We start from the raw sequence: 13354 nt of genomic DNA, 5'->3' as shown, positions 1-13354 counted from the left end.
AGCAATGTCATAGGGAATCATGATTAACATAAATTCTTATAAACTGTTACCATTTTTTACACTAGGGAGACTATACGGTATTTATACATGTGTCTGATTTATTTCACTTATGAGATTGGTCTCAAGTTGCGTCCATTTATTTAGAAATAGCTCAATATGATCATTCTTTATAGCTGAGCAGTACTCCATTGTATAAAAATACCCCACAACTTTTTTATCCATTCCTCAGTTGATGGACCCTTAGGTTGTTTTCAAGATCTGGCTATTACAAATTGTGCTACTATAAACATGGGTGCACATATATCATTGTGGTATGATGTTTTCTGTTCTTCTGGGAATATGCCTAAAAGTGAAATAGCTGTGTCGAATGGGACTTCCAATCCCAGCTTTTTGAGGAATCTCCAGACTGATTTCCACAATGGTTGCACCAATCTACACTCTCACCAACAGTGTAGGAGAGTTTCTTTTTCCCCACAGCCTCCCCAGCATTTGTTGTTGGTAGTTTAAAAATATGAAACGCTTTACGAATTTGTGTGTCATCCTTGCCCAGGGGCCATGCTAATCTACTCTGTATTGTTCCAATTTTAGTATATGTGCTGGCAACGCGAGCACTATAGTATTGTTTTTTATGATGCTTAGACAATCTCAGTCTTGCTATACCAGGAGGAACAACTGTTTAGAACAATTACACCACCTTGGCTAAAGTGATGTAATCAGCAGTAACAGTAGCATCAACACAGCCTAAAAATCGACAAACTGAAGTAACTATGAATTTGCCACCTTTAACTGTATGAACTAGGTTTATGATTATATACAAAAATCTGAGGACTGAGGCTATAGCTCAGTGGCACAGTGCTTGCCTAGCAAGCACACGGTTGTGAGTTTGGTTTCTGATAGAGAGAGAGAGAGAGAGAGAGAGAGAGAGAGAGAGAGACCAAATCAAAACAAATAAACAAAAATCCAAAACGAACCAGAAAATTGTATGCAGTAATATAAGCTGTCAAAATGGCAATTTCACCCACAGAGGGGAAAATGTTAACGGGTCTAGGAGGGAAAAATAGAGAAATATAAGAAGAGGAAGAGATTAGAAGAGCAAGGCTGGAAGACAAAATAACATCACACAAATGTTGGCAAACTTTAGGAAACTGATAAAGAAGACAAGAGAAAAACGGAAGAAATAAACAAGAACAACAAAAAGTAGAAACCATGTACACACTCATAAAAACAAGAAAGCAGTCATGAAAAAACAAAACAAAATAAGAAAAGAAAAAGGAAGGGGAAAATAAGAAAAAAAAATGTCCATTTCAAGGTGTGTTTCTGTGCTACTGGTAGACAAGGTAGACAGAGTCCGGATTCGAGTTGATGAACCCCAGCACCCAGCAAGCCAGCTGTAGCTTTCCAGCGGGTTAGTGTATAATCCAAGCAAGCCTGCACCTCTGGTTCCATGAGGTTTGGGCTGGTTTCTGGCCTTGTGGATCAGCTAAACCTGTTCAGCCTGCAAGAGTCCGGGCACCCCTTCCAGCTTGAGCTTGGCTCCCCACCAGCTCGAACTCATCTGCCCGATCTCCTGTTGACTTGAACCCAGCTCTCTGACCCCGACACTGGAGTTGCTAGATGGAGCTAGCAGTTGCTCTGAGTTCTGGGTTCATTTGGTTTCTCTCCAAGATGGCTCTCAGCCAGTTGCCCTCTCGTCTCCCAAATAACTCTAATAGCCACTGCAGTCCTGTGTGTCACAGCTCGGTTCCACTGCTGCATTTATCCATGGAGGCCTTTGGGGTCACCAGCATCTCCAAGGGTCTGCAGGTGCCAGCTGCCCTTCCCATGCAGTGAGTCTGGGCTCAGGGAGAAAGTGTCACTTGCTACCTCCTCCTCGTTCGTTGAACGCTCTCTTCACTCTCTCTTTGGGCTTCAGTGTTTGCTTCAGATCCTTCCTTGTTCCTGGGACTCACCTTCCTGTTTCTTCTCTCCATCATGGTGCTATATCCTAGTGTTTGGACACCAAATCTCAGAGAAAGCTCTTTTCTGCTGCCCAGTTATCACACCTAAGGCAGCCTGCACATGACAACAGCACGCTCCGTGCACACACAGGGCTTATCCTGACAGCACCTATCTTGTTTCCTGGCCTTTTTGTTGGACATACTTGACTTCTCGGTTGTCTTGCCATTTTATCAGGAGGTCCTTATTATATTATACAGTGTGTAGTTAGCAAGAACATTAACTATCAATACAATACATTACTAAGTTCTTAATAGGTATTATGTGTTTATGATAAACATCAACATTTTTGTATCAGTTTTGTACTTCCTTTCAAAACGAAAGATAACATCAGAAGTAAATTTCTATGTGAAATACAAGGAAAGTAGCCCTGTACCACAGAAATAAGCTTTGCTTCCTCTGTCACACCCAAGGCAGACTTCACACATGACAGCTGCACGTTCTACGGTTACATTTTGCTTATACTGACAGCACACTGCTTAGCTTTCCTTTCTAATGTGGCAGTCTTGTTAAGTCTCTTCCCAAGTTGTGAAGACTTCCTACTCTATAATGCAACGTGCACTTAGCAAGGATATAGGATGACAACAAAATACCACATCAGATATGCAGTGAGTGCTTAGAATAGACATCAGCACATCATCTGTTTACTTGTTTACAAAACCTAAAAGATAACATAAAAAATAAACCGGTGTAAACAATGTAAATACAAACAGAAGTCTACCACAAAAAGCAGCTTTGCTTCAGCGTCATTCCCATGACAACTGCACATCCACATATAAGTATTGCTAACACTGATAGTACATCCGTTTTGTTTTCCTGTACTTTCTGGTAGGACACAATTGACATCTTTTTTATTTTTCTGTTGTTGTAGTAGGTCTTTGTGATGCTTCACCTATGTACGCCACAAATTTTGTTTGTTTGTTTGTTCCAGGGATCAAACTTATGACTTTGCACTTGCCAAGCAGGCACTTATTTTTTTGTGTAGTTCTCTGGACAGAAGCATTTTGTTTTTCCTTTACTGTAAATGATCTTTTACCAGCTCCAGTCCCAATCCTGTAAGAAAATTTCTCTATGATATTTTGCATTTCTTATTTTCTTTTGTAAACTGTCAAACTATTTGTGGCACACATGTTTAGGATAGAGTAAAACACAACCATTAGCCAATGCTTTGTGTTTCAAGTGACGTCATTGCTGCACAACTCATTAACAACATCTGCACCATGTTTCATGGTTTTGTTGTTGAAAAGTTTCAATTTCAGGCATCTGTTTTGTTGAATTTCCCTATCAGTATTACCATCATGGTGAAATGTCAACATCAGCAGTATCAGTTTGCTTTTGTTTGCTATATGGGGGCCAATGTTGTATCTTTCTGAAATTCAAAGATTGTACTATACAATTCCTTGTTTTGAAATTGCAACATTTCACTTGTAATTTCTGCTTTTTCCTGTATATAGTTCCTGCTTTGATCAACTTGTACTCTGATAGAACATATAACATTAAGTAAACATCCATAAACCAATTGTTAGATGACATATTCCTATTAGTTTGGGAAATAGCTACAAGAAATCTGTTCACAACATCATTCAGTTAATTACAATATAAATAAGGACCTGATTGCTGAGTTCCAGGATAAATCTCTAAATTGAAAGCATAATAAGTCTTTGCATCTACAAGGGCATACATTTTTATGCCATGTTTTGTTTTTATGCCATGTTTATGCCATGTTATTGTGTTTCTATAAGTCTTTTACATTCCTGCGATCAGCATGAGAAATCCCTGCTAAGTTCAGCAGATCTGTGAATGTTTTTAGTTCAGCTAGTGAGGTGTCATAATGAATGCATTTTTTCATATGGCTGTTGGTGCATATAAAACATTTTACTTGTGTTGCAGCCTTTGTGTATTTCACAGCATGTTGTATGTAGCATTTCGTCTGTTACATTTCCAGCACTGAGTGGCAGTGCTGGTATTCTCTCCAATATGTTTCACCCCTGCCAAGACCTTCACTATATTTTGACTAATTCTTTTTTTTTTTTTTTTTGTCTTTTTCCTTTATATTGGTACCAGGGATTGAACTCACGACTGCCTGCTTGCAAGGCAGGTGCTTATGCCGCTGAGCTAAACCTCCAGCCCCACTAAACCTCCAGCCCCTATTTTGACTAATTCTAACATTGCATTTTTCCATTTGGTTACATGGTCATACTGGTGTAAGATATATACATAGTGCTGTTTTCTTCATTGTCTGAATCAGGGAGGCCTGCATTTTCTGTGTCTGTATCAGTCTACTCTTGCTCTGTTTCACTGTCACAGTTGTCACTTGTCAACATCCACGTCATTGTCATCATCATCATCATCATCATCATCATCCACCACCATACCACTCTTCTGTTATATTTGTGGTTCTGTTTTTTTGTTTTTTTGAGACAGGTTCTCACTACATACTTCATGCTGACCTTGAATTCACTATGTAATCCAGGCTGCCCTCAAACTTGTAGCTACCCTCCTGCCTCAGCCTCCCAAGTGCTGGGATTACAGGCATGCAATACCACATTCCTACTTAGGTTACAGAAACATTTATTTTATCATAATGGATCATCTTTATTATCTATGCATGAAAAATTTGATCATTTACTTTTGACCTCCTCCAAAACTTGCAAATCTTGTTTTCAGTGCCTGTGTACTGGATTGTGCTACTTCTACCAGAAAAATCAAAAGAAAACCTTCTATTAATGAACCTTGGAGTGGTGTCTGGGTCTGCTGGATCCTCTTAGATGCTTGGGACAACATACTCAAAAACCGTTGCCGGGAGCATAAGGGTGTCCAAATCCTTGTTGCCAGTTTTACACAGATGCACACTCCTTGCCATTCTTCATACCAAGTGGGTAAACATACAGATTGCTGAGGTACACAGTTGGCTGCTGTAACACAGATGTACAAATTTACAGTAGAAAAGTAAGGGATGGGTCTGCTGGACCCAGGCTTATACCTAGAGAATTAAAATGCAGGACATCTAACTTTAAAAAAAAAAAAGGTTGGAAATCATTCATTAGGACAAAACTTAAATATTGCAAAAATAAAAATAAATACACTACCTATAGCTAGACAAGAAACTTTGGATGCTAAAATGAATTTAGCTGATATTGTTTTTGTTGAGCAGGGTCTCACTATGTACTTAAGACTGGTCTTGAACTCACTATGTAGCCAAGGCTGGTCTTGAACTCTGGAGATCCTCCTGTCTCAGCCTCTAAAGTGCTGGCATTGGTGGTGTGTGCCATGATGCTGGGCTGGATATGATTTTATATCCAGTGGGTACTTGATGAATGTTGATTCTTTTATAAGTGAATATACTAAGAATAATAATGTAGCTGTATAATGTGATTTTATCGGATTGACTCTTAATAATAGTAATTCTTAATTGCTTTAATTCTTACTAAACTTACACACTGATAAGAAGCAGAATTGTTTTTGGTGTGCTTTGCAAATGTGAGTTTTCTCTGTTTGCTCACTGAAGTTCCGGCTGTGCTGAGTGTTTCTGCAGCTTTTCTGCTAACGCTTGGAGCTGGTAGAGTCATAAGTAAAATCTATGACTGTGGACACAGCTGTGGGGAGTTATGAATTCTTCCTGTGTTTGTACCTTAGCTCAGGGAAGATGCTTCTTTCCTCCCTGGCCTGATGGACAGAGGACAGGGAAGTCAGCATTCCCCTTGGGCTCGGGGTGAGTGAGGGCTGATGTCTGGAGGATTACGGGCAGGAAGTGGACTGAAAACTGTGGTCACGATCAGGGTGTCATTGTGGTCTGGGTTTTTCTTTTTCTTGCATTTTGGGTGAGAGCAGCGGGGATAGCTGACTCTCCAGCCCATCCTCATGTTTGCATTTTATTTCAAGAAAAAAAGAAGAAAAACTACAACAAAATTTCAAAGCCCTTGCCTTTGACCTTTCCTTTCCAAATAATATAAATATCTCAAAATGCATATATGAAATAACGAGGAAGGCTTGATTTGTAAATGGGGAAAGGAGAATAGAGATTTTGTAGTTATTCATACATTAAGTTTTAGAATTGTACAGGATCTTTGGATTTTTTAAGTTAAGTATGCATAGAATGAAAAAAGTTGTGGTCCCTCTCTTCCTCTTGCTTTTCCTCCCTCTGCTGCAGGCCAGAGGTTCTGTGTGGTTCGTGTGTTGGGTCTGAGTTTGGAAAGGTAAGAAGGAAGGAGTGTTTTAGCGTGGAGGTCTGTGTTCCCAGGAGGGGCGTCTGTCTTCGGCCACTTCCCCTTGGTGGGAAGCCGTGCATCCTCTGCTGGGGCTCGCACCCTGTGCTGCTGGGACAGTAGCCTCGGTGACCTCAGCAGCCACGCCGCGAGCTCTGCCCGTCCCATGCCCCTGCCTCTGCTCCTCTTTCCTTCCTTTCCTGCTCTGCCGTCATGGGTCCCTTCTTCGTTCTTTCCTCCTCTCTCCTTCTGTGCCTTTGGCTCCTGGCTCAGAGCAGGTGGTCCCTGTTTCTAGCCCATGTGGCGGTGCCTGCCGTCATCCCAGCACTCGCAAGGCTCAGGCAGGAGAATCGCAAAGCGTTGAAGGCCAGCCTGAACTGCATAGCGAGACCCTGTCCCAAAAATGAAACAAAACTGAGATGCAGGCTACCAGGCTCTTTGCGCCTCCGTCCAGTGTAGAAATCTTGTGCTTGTCATTGTCCTTCAGAGGCCTTTTTCTGCCTCCATCACCCATCAGAGTGGTTACAGTTAGCAAAGAGGGACTCGAAGGTGCTTGAGAAATGGTGGAATACATGGAAATTGGTCGTTATTTTATATTAGTGCCTAAAATCCTTTTGAAAGTAAGAGAGAAGAGGTGTATGTGTAACTGGACATGTTCTCTGGGATGGTCCTGCACAAGTGGGGACTGCCGGGAGGGGAAGCCCTGCTATGGACACTTCTGAGAAGCAACTGTGTGCATTCACTAGTGTGCATTTTACACGCTCATTTTGTGTACCTTTTCCAGTGTGTGTAGATTTCTGCAGCCATAGTTTGTGCTTAGTGTTACAAATGACACTGCATATAGAGACCATGTACCGGGGAGGGAAGAAAGGAGGGGACGCTCGGCCCTGACAGTGCCAGCCTTGTACTGACTCATCTCATTTCACAGAACCGCATTGAAGGCATCGAGTTGGCACTCCCCTTGAACCCCAGCTCCCTGGGAGGCTGAGCCAGGAGCCTCACAAGTTGGAAGCCAGCCTGGGCGTTTTGGCAACACAGCCAGACCTTGCCTCAGAAAATAAAAAGGGTTGGGGTATAGCTTAATGCCAGCAAAAGCCTTGGTTATTCAGTCCCCAGTAGCATAAAACAAGAACAAAAAACCCTATATCCATTTTTCTGTTGTTCATTTTTTAGATAGGGTGTCGCTTTATAATTCAAACAGGACTTAAACTCAATACCGTATATAACCCAGGCTGGCCTCAAACTCATGGTGATCCTCCTACCTCAGCCTCCCAAGTGCTGAGATTACAGGTATGCACCACCACACCTGGCTTTCAGAGATTTACTTTGATTTAATAAAAATATTATGGGTTTTTTTTTTTTTTCCTGTAAACAGTTAGTGAGCAGTGGAGACCGCTTGTGCGTGAGAGGAAACCCCAGTCCTTCCCTGGTGCCTGCTACAGCCTCCCAGTTTAGGAAATGGACTTGTATCCCTACGGTGCTTTCAAAAAGAAATTGCTTCCACATGGGTCTTTGAGGGGATTGATGATTCATAACTGGCCCAGTGTAGACTGTTAAGATAGTACTTTTGTAGATTGTAACTGTAAGAAAATGGTGAAGAAAATGGGTTCATATTTAGTTGTAAATAAGCAGCCTGAATTTATTCATGACAGAATTTTTTTGTTTGTTTGTTTTTATGTTTTGTTTTGTTTTTGAGACAATGTCTCATACAACATGTAGTTGAGGTAGGCCTCACACTTACTGGGTAGCCCAGGCTGGCCTTGACATTCCTGTAGTCCTCCTGCCTCAGCCTCCCCAAGTGCTGGGATGACAGGTGTGTGCCGCCTGGACCAGCCATGAGGGTAATTTGACCTCCCTTCTCTGAGTCCTTATTGAGGTTCCCTAACTTCTTCCCCGCATCCGTAGGAAATCCTCGCTATGGCTATGGCTCCTCTTAGAGAATGATGAACACTTAACATGCTGCTGCATGGAGTATGTCACATTTCTGTAATACAGCATTAATACCTGTAGCTTGAAAACTGTGAGCTGGTTGTGGTATGAACTCCTGTAATCCCAGCTGTTTGGGAACTGAGGCAAGAGGATGGAGGCCGCCCTGAGTCCCTGTCTCAAAAGGAAATTAAGGATAGGACTGGGGCTGTAGCTTAGTGGGAGAGTCCTTACCAAGCGTGTGTGAAGCTCTGAGTTTAATCCCTGATCCTGGAAAACAAAACTGCTTGAGTTTGTCTTGGCAGTCTGTGTGGATGTATATGTAAAATATATAAACTTTTGTTTATTTATTATGGTTTTTTGAGAGGGTTTTGCTATGCAGTCCAGACTGCTTCAAACTTGCAGTGATCCTCCTGCCTCAGCCTCCTGGGTGCTAGGGTGACAGGTATGTGCCCCAAACCTGACCTCAGAGAGCAAACTGTTGAAACCCCATGATATCTCAGGATAATCTTGGTGGAAACCTCTATTGTACTCGCCTTGAGTCTTGGGGTCCTAAGGTAGCCTTTCCCCCATGCTGTGATTAGACCCTGGTCTTTAGGAAAAGCAGGGTACGTGCCCAGGGACCTCAGGCCCAGCCACCAGGCCCGCTTGGTTCACCCTGGGTGTCTAGGCAGTACGGAACAGCGGACCCTGTCCAGGCCCATGCTGCAGTGGCTTTGCTCTGAGTCACAGTCACATTTTCCAGAAGTCCAACCCCCTCTCTGGTGACTTAGGATCGTGATGACGAGACATGAGAGGAAGCAGTGTGGCACACGCAGCTGGGCCTGGCCAGGTGGTTGCCTAGTTAGTTAGACACAGAGCCAGAGGCTGAGCTCTTGCCTTGGCGTTCCTACGAACCAGCTCGGCCCGGGTCAGCTCTGCACTTGGGTCCTCACCATGGGCTAAAGCCTGGTGAGGGCCCAGGGAGGCTTGGAATAGATCACCAGCCGCTGTCCTGGCCGCTCGACACTGCACCCAGCACTTTTTCTGCTTTCTGCTCCCACTCATGCCAAGCAAGATCTCCTGGGCTTTACAATGTACCAAAGTGAACTGGGCAAGATGGCATACACCTGTAATCTCAGCACTTGGAAGGCTGAGGCAGGAGGATCACTGTGAGTTTGCGGCCAGCCTGGGCTATGTCGTGAGTTCCAGGCCAGCCTGAACTATGTAGCAAGACCTTGTCTCAAAAAACAAAAACAAAAACTGTTTGACCTCCTGCCTGTCATCACACAGGGCCACTTGCCTGGTGCATTCCCCACACACCTCTGCTGGGTCACCCTCCCTTCGCATCTGTCTTTTCCAGTCTCTGCTCACAGAGTGCCTGTGCCATGTCTCTTCAGACCTCTGGGTTCCATTGGATGGGGGCTTAGATCCCCAGCTGTGTGGGCTGTTTTGTTTAGGGCTAGGATTGGGTCCAGCACACAGGGCCTCATGCTTGGCGATTATTTTCTCCTCGTTTGGGGTGTGTGTGTGTGTGTGTGTGTGTGTGTGTGTGTGTGATGCTGGATCAGACCCAGGGCCTCACACATGCTAGGCAAACACTCTGCTGCTGAGCTACGGCCCAGCCCTTCTTAGCTTTTTAGAAACTCCCTCCCTCCTTGTTCATCTTGATCTTATGGGTGTCCCAATTCTTTTTGTATTTTTTAGTCCTGTTTGGAAGTCTCAGGAAGAATATAAAAAAAAGTAATCATAGAATTTATATATACAAATGCATGCATGTATTTATTTTTCTGTTTTACTTTGTTTGAAACGTGGTCTTGCTATATCGTTCAGGCTGGCCTTGAACTAATAGCGATCCTCCTGCCTCAGCCTCCCGAGTGCTGGGATTACAGGTCTAAACTCCCCCTTCACCTGGCAGATTATTAAATCATTTATTTTTAAAAACCACTGGTAAATTTTCCATGCAATGTCCATTCTTCAAGTTAATAGTTTTTCTATTCACTCTACGATAAACATGAAAACAGCCAAAGGAAGCCCACAGTCAGGCAGCTGTGAGGCAGCGTTTAGAAAGAACCTGACAGCAATGTAAAGCCCAGCAGATCCCGCCTGGCAGGAGCAGGAATAGAAAGCAGAGAAAGTGCTGGGTGCAGTGGTGTGCGCCTGTAACCCCAGCACTCAGGCAGGAGGGTGGCCCCGAGTTTGAGGCCAGCCTAAAGTACATTCTGAGACCCTGTCTCATAAAACCAAAAAAGTAAAACAATAAATTTAAAAAAATTTTTTTAAAAAGCAGAGGAAGAGAAAGATCATAGTCTGTTTTCATGTGGTGATGTGTTGTGGCTTAGAAATTTCTGAAGGTGAGGGTATTGGAATAGGCTTCTTCCTTCAAGTTTGAGAAGAATTACAGGCAGCATATTGTGGGTTTTTCTGTGACAAGGTCTCCCTGTATATTCCAAGGTGGCCTTGAACTCAGGGTGTAGCCCAGGCTGACCTTGACCTTGACCCTCCTGCCTCAGCCCCCAGTGCCGGGGTTACGTGTGTGTGTGTGTGTGTGTGTGTGTGTGTGTGTGTGTGTGGCGCGTTAAGGGGGCCCAGTGTAAAGTCAGAGCAGGGCAGAAACAAGACAGTGGAACTGTCTGCTGTGGGGGAAACAGTGCTCAGGCGACTGTCTCTTTGCCTTTCTTTCCCCGTCTGCTCCATGTTCCCCTTCCCCTTGGCTGGAATGTTTCATTTAGTGGAGGCTCACAAGGATGTTTTTGTGAGGAACCCTGACAACTGTTTGGCCTGGCTCAGCACCTTGTGAGGTTTCTGTTTCGGAAAACTCCTAGAGGAAATGGATTAAATCCCTTCTTAAAGATAATTCTGTCAAAACTCTGACATCTGACCTGAAAGAGGAGCTGGATGTCCTTCTGGTTGTGGCTGCTCTGTGTCCTACAGAATTCAGTGTGGAGGAAAAAGTAGGTGACTGTAAAAGCCACGACTCTGTGTGGCCCTCACCCCGCCCAGGTGGATCCCAGCCCGTGGACCTGTCAGGGAGGAGTGACTTCTGGTTTCGCTTTCTCTTGGCTTTCTAGAAACCAGGCTCTGTCCTGACTCAGAAGGACAGCCTGGGGGAGCTGTGTGCAGGCTGCCTTTCCCGTACTCAGGAGGCTGAGCCAGGAGGATCTCCCTGAGTTCAAGGCCAGCCTGGAAAACAGAGCAAGATCCTGCTTCAAAAATAAATAAGTGAATAGGTAAATAACACTAGTTTGGAGAAAAGAGTCAGGTCTTTGTTCAGTTCAGGCTGCCGTTTCTGGCCCGCTTTTGTCTCCACTGTGGGCTCTCTGAGGCAGGAAGACGAAGAGGAAACTCGATGTCCTGTTCTTTTCTGCCGAGCAGACAGTGCTGGGTGTTATCTTCCTGGCGCTGGGAAGGAAATGGGAAGAATAGAGGAGCCCCGACTCCTGAGCGGCATGTGTAAGGGACCCACGTTTTGTTATCAGACATCTAAAATTATGTGGAGTGATACAGAAGCTGCTCACAAATATGTAAGGAAAGCCCACATTAGCTGCTATAGAAGCGAACGTGTCAATGTGGATCCTACATCCATCTTTACTGACTTACTACTGGACTCTTTATCTTCCTTTTTTTCAGTGTTTTTTTTTTTTTTTTTTTTTTTGAGACAGAGTCTCACTGTGTGGTCCAGGCTGGCCTTGAACTCACTTTGTAGTCCAGGCTGCCCTGGGACTTGCAGTGACCTTCCTGCCTTAGCTTCCTGAGTGCTGGGATTACTGATGTGTACTACCTAGGGTCATCAGGCAAAAGGATGCTTTAAAATTGGATCCCTTGTGGCCCATTTCTGTTTCAGTTAATGTCACTCATCCTGCTGGTGACATGGATTTGAAGCCCTGGAGCCCTCAGAGTGTTTCTCTCCCTCTCATGTTGGCCCTGTCCTCGTCCCAGTGAAGCTTGCCTGTTGGGCCTCCTGCACCACTGGGGAGCGATGGGAAGCTCCCTGCATGCGCTCTGCTGTCTGTGGGAATTCGAGTGCAGTGTGCTCGCCTTAGGAAGTTAGGGTTCCTGCAGAACATGAACTCATCTGCAGAGGGTCGAAGCCGTGGGAAGGGGAGACCAGTGGACCCTTGGGACAGAGTCCAGAAGGTTCCTGGGAGGAAAACAGCTTTGGCACTGGAAACCAGTGCCAGTGAGTGAACCCAGGGCCTCCTGCGTGCATAGGCAAGTGCTGTAACCAGGCCCCACCCCTACCCCATCCAGCTTGTTTTTTATTTAAAGCTTTCTTCTATTCTTTCCAGCACTGGGGATTGAATCCTGACCCTTTTGCCTTATTCCCAAATACGAACTTTTGTACTTTAACTCGTTCCACATCCCTGTCATGGCATATGAGCAATTACTACCTTCTTTTTGTTTCTGTGTTTGATTTTGCTCTTTTGAGACAGGGACTCAACCGTTAGTTCAGGCTGGCCGTGTGCTGATCCTCCTGCCTCAGCCTCCCAAGTGCTGGGATTACCAGCATGCACCACCGCACTCAGCATGATTACCATGACTACCAGAGGCTGGGTAGTGTTTGACCACGAAGCACCTTTAGCTTTCTAGACAGAGCAAACCCACTTTCCTCACAATGCCACAGCATTTTTACTAATTGTGTGAATGCTTATGCTGTGGAGTTAAACCAGTGCACTGATGGATGACTGGAAAAGCTTTTTGGTTGATTGAGAAAGGCTAGAGAGTCTAGGCTGGCCTTGAACTGTGTAGCTCAGGCTGGCCTCCAGGACCTGCTGATCTTCCTGCCTCAGCCTTCTTTTAGAAGCCAAACCTGGTAGTACACCCTTGTCATCCCAGCTGGGTGTGAAGCCAGCCTGGGCAATTTAAGCTAGACCCTGCCCCAAGATAAAAGACAGAACAAACAAAAAATGTGAGAGGTTGAGACAGGAGGGTTGAAAATTCAAGGCTGGGTTTGATTTAGCAAGACTGTCACAAAATAAAAAGTGTAAAAAATAGCTGGAGATAAAAATAGCTTCTCACAGGAAGTCATGGGATTCCCTCCTCCAGGACTTGAGTTCATTTCCGGGGAGTTTGCTGTGAGGCTGCAGCTCTCAGAAGCTGGCTATGTGGGCGCCAGTTTAGGGGATGTGTACAGCTAAGGCCTTGCGGGGCTTGGGGTGCAGTGACAGCGCTTGCCTGCCACACTGAAGCCCTGGCTCCTGGCCAGCACCATAGAAACCCAGCCAGACCTCGTACGTACGGGTCGGTTT

The 13354-nt window shown here is 44.7% G+C and overlaps 1 protein-coding gene and 1 non-coding gene across 7 annotated transcripts in view; one reads left to right on the top strand and one right to left on the bottom strand.

Annotated features, from left to right (window-relative positions):
- Positions 1-13354, top strand: part of Fgd6 (FYVE, RhoGEF and PH domain containing 6) — a 102033-nt gene that overhangs the window by 32144 nt on the left and 56535 nt on the right. The window lies entirely within an intron of this gene.
- Positions 506-612, bottom strand: LOC111753358 (U6 spliceosomal RNA). The gene has a single exon (XR_002788165.1). It is a non-coding gene; the product is annotated as a U6 spliceosomal RNA (small nuclear RNA).

This window comes from Cavia porcellus, unplaced genomic scaffold, assembly GCF_034190915.1.
Source record: "Cavia porcellus strain 051 isolate PalLab524CR breed Dunkin Hartley unplaced genomic scaffold, mCavPor4.1 scaffold_8, whole genome shotgun sequence".
NCBI classification, from domain to species: Eukaryota; Metazoa; Chordata; class Mammalia; order Rodentia; family Caviidae; genus Cavia; species Cavia porcellus.
This window is presented reverse-complemented; position numbering and strand designations above follow the sequence as displayed.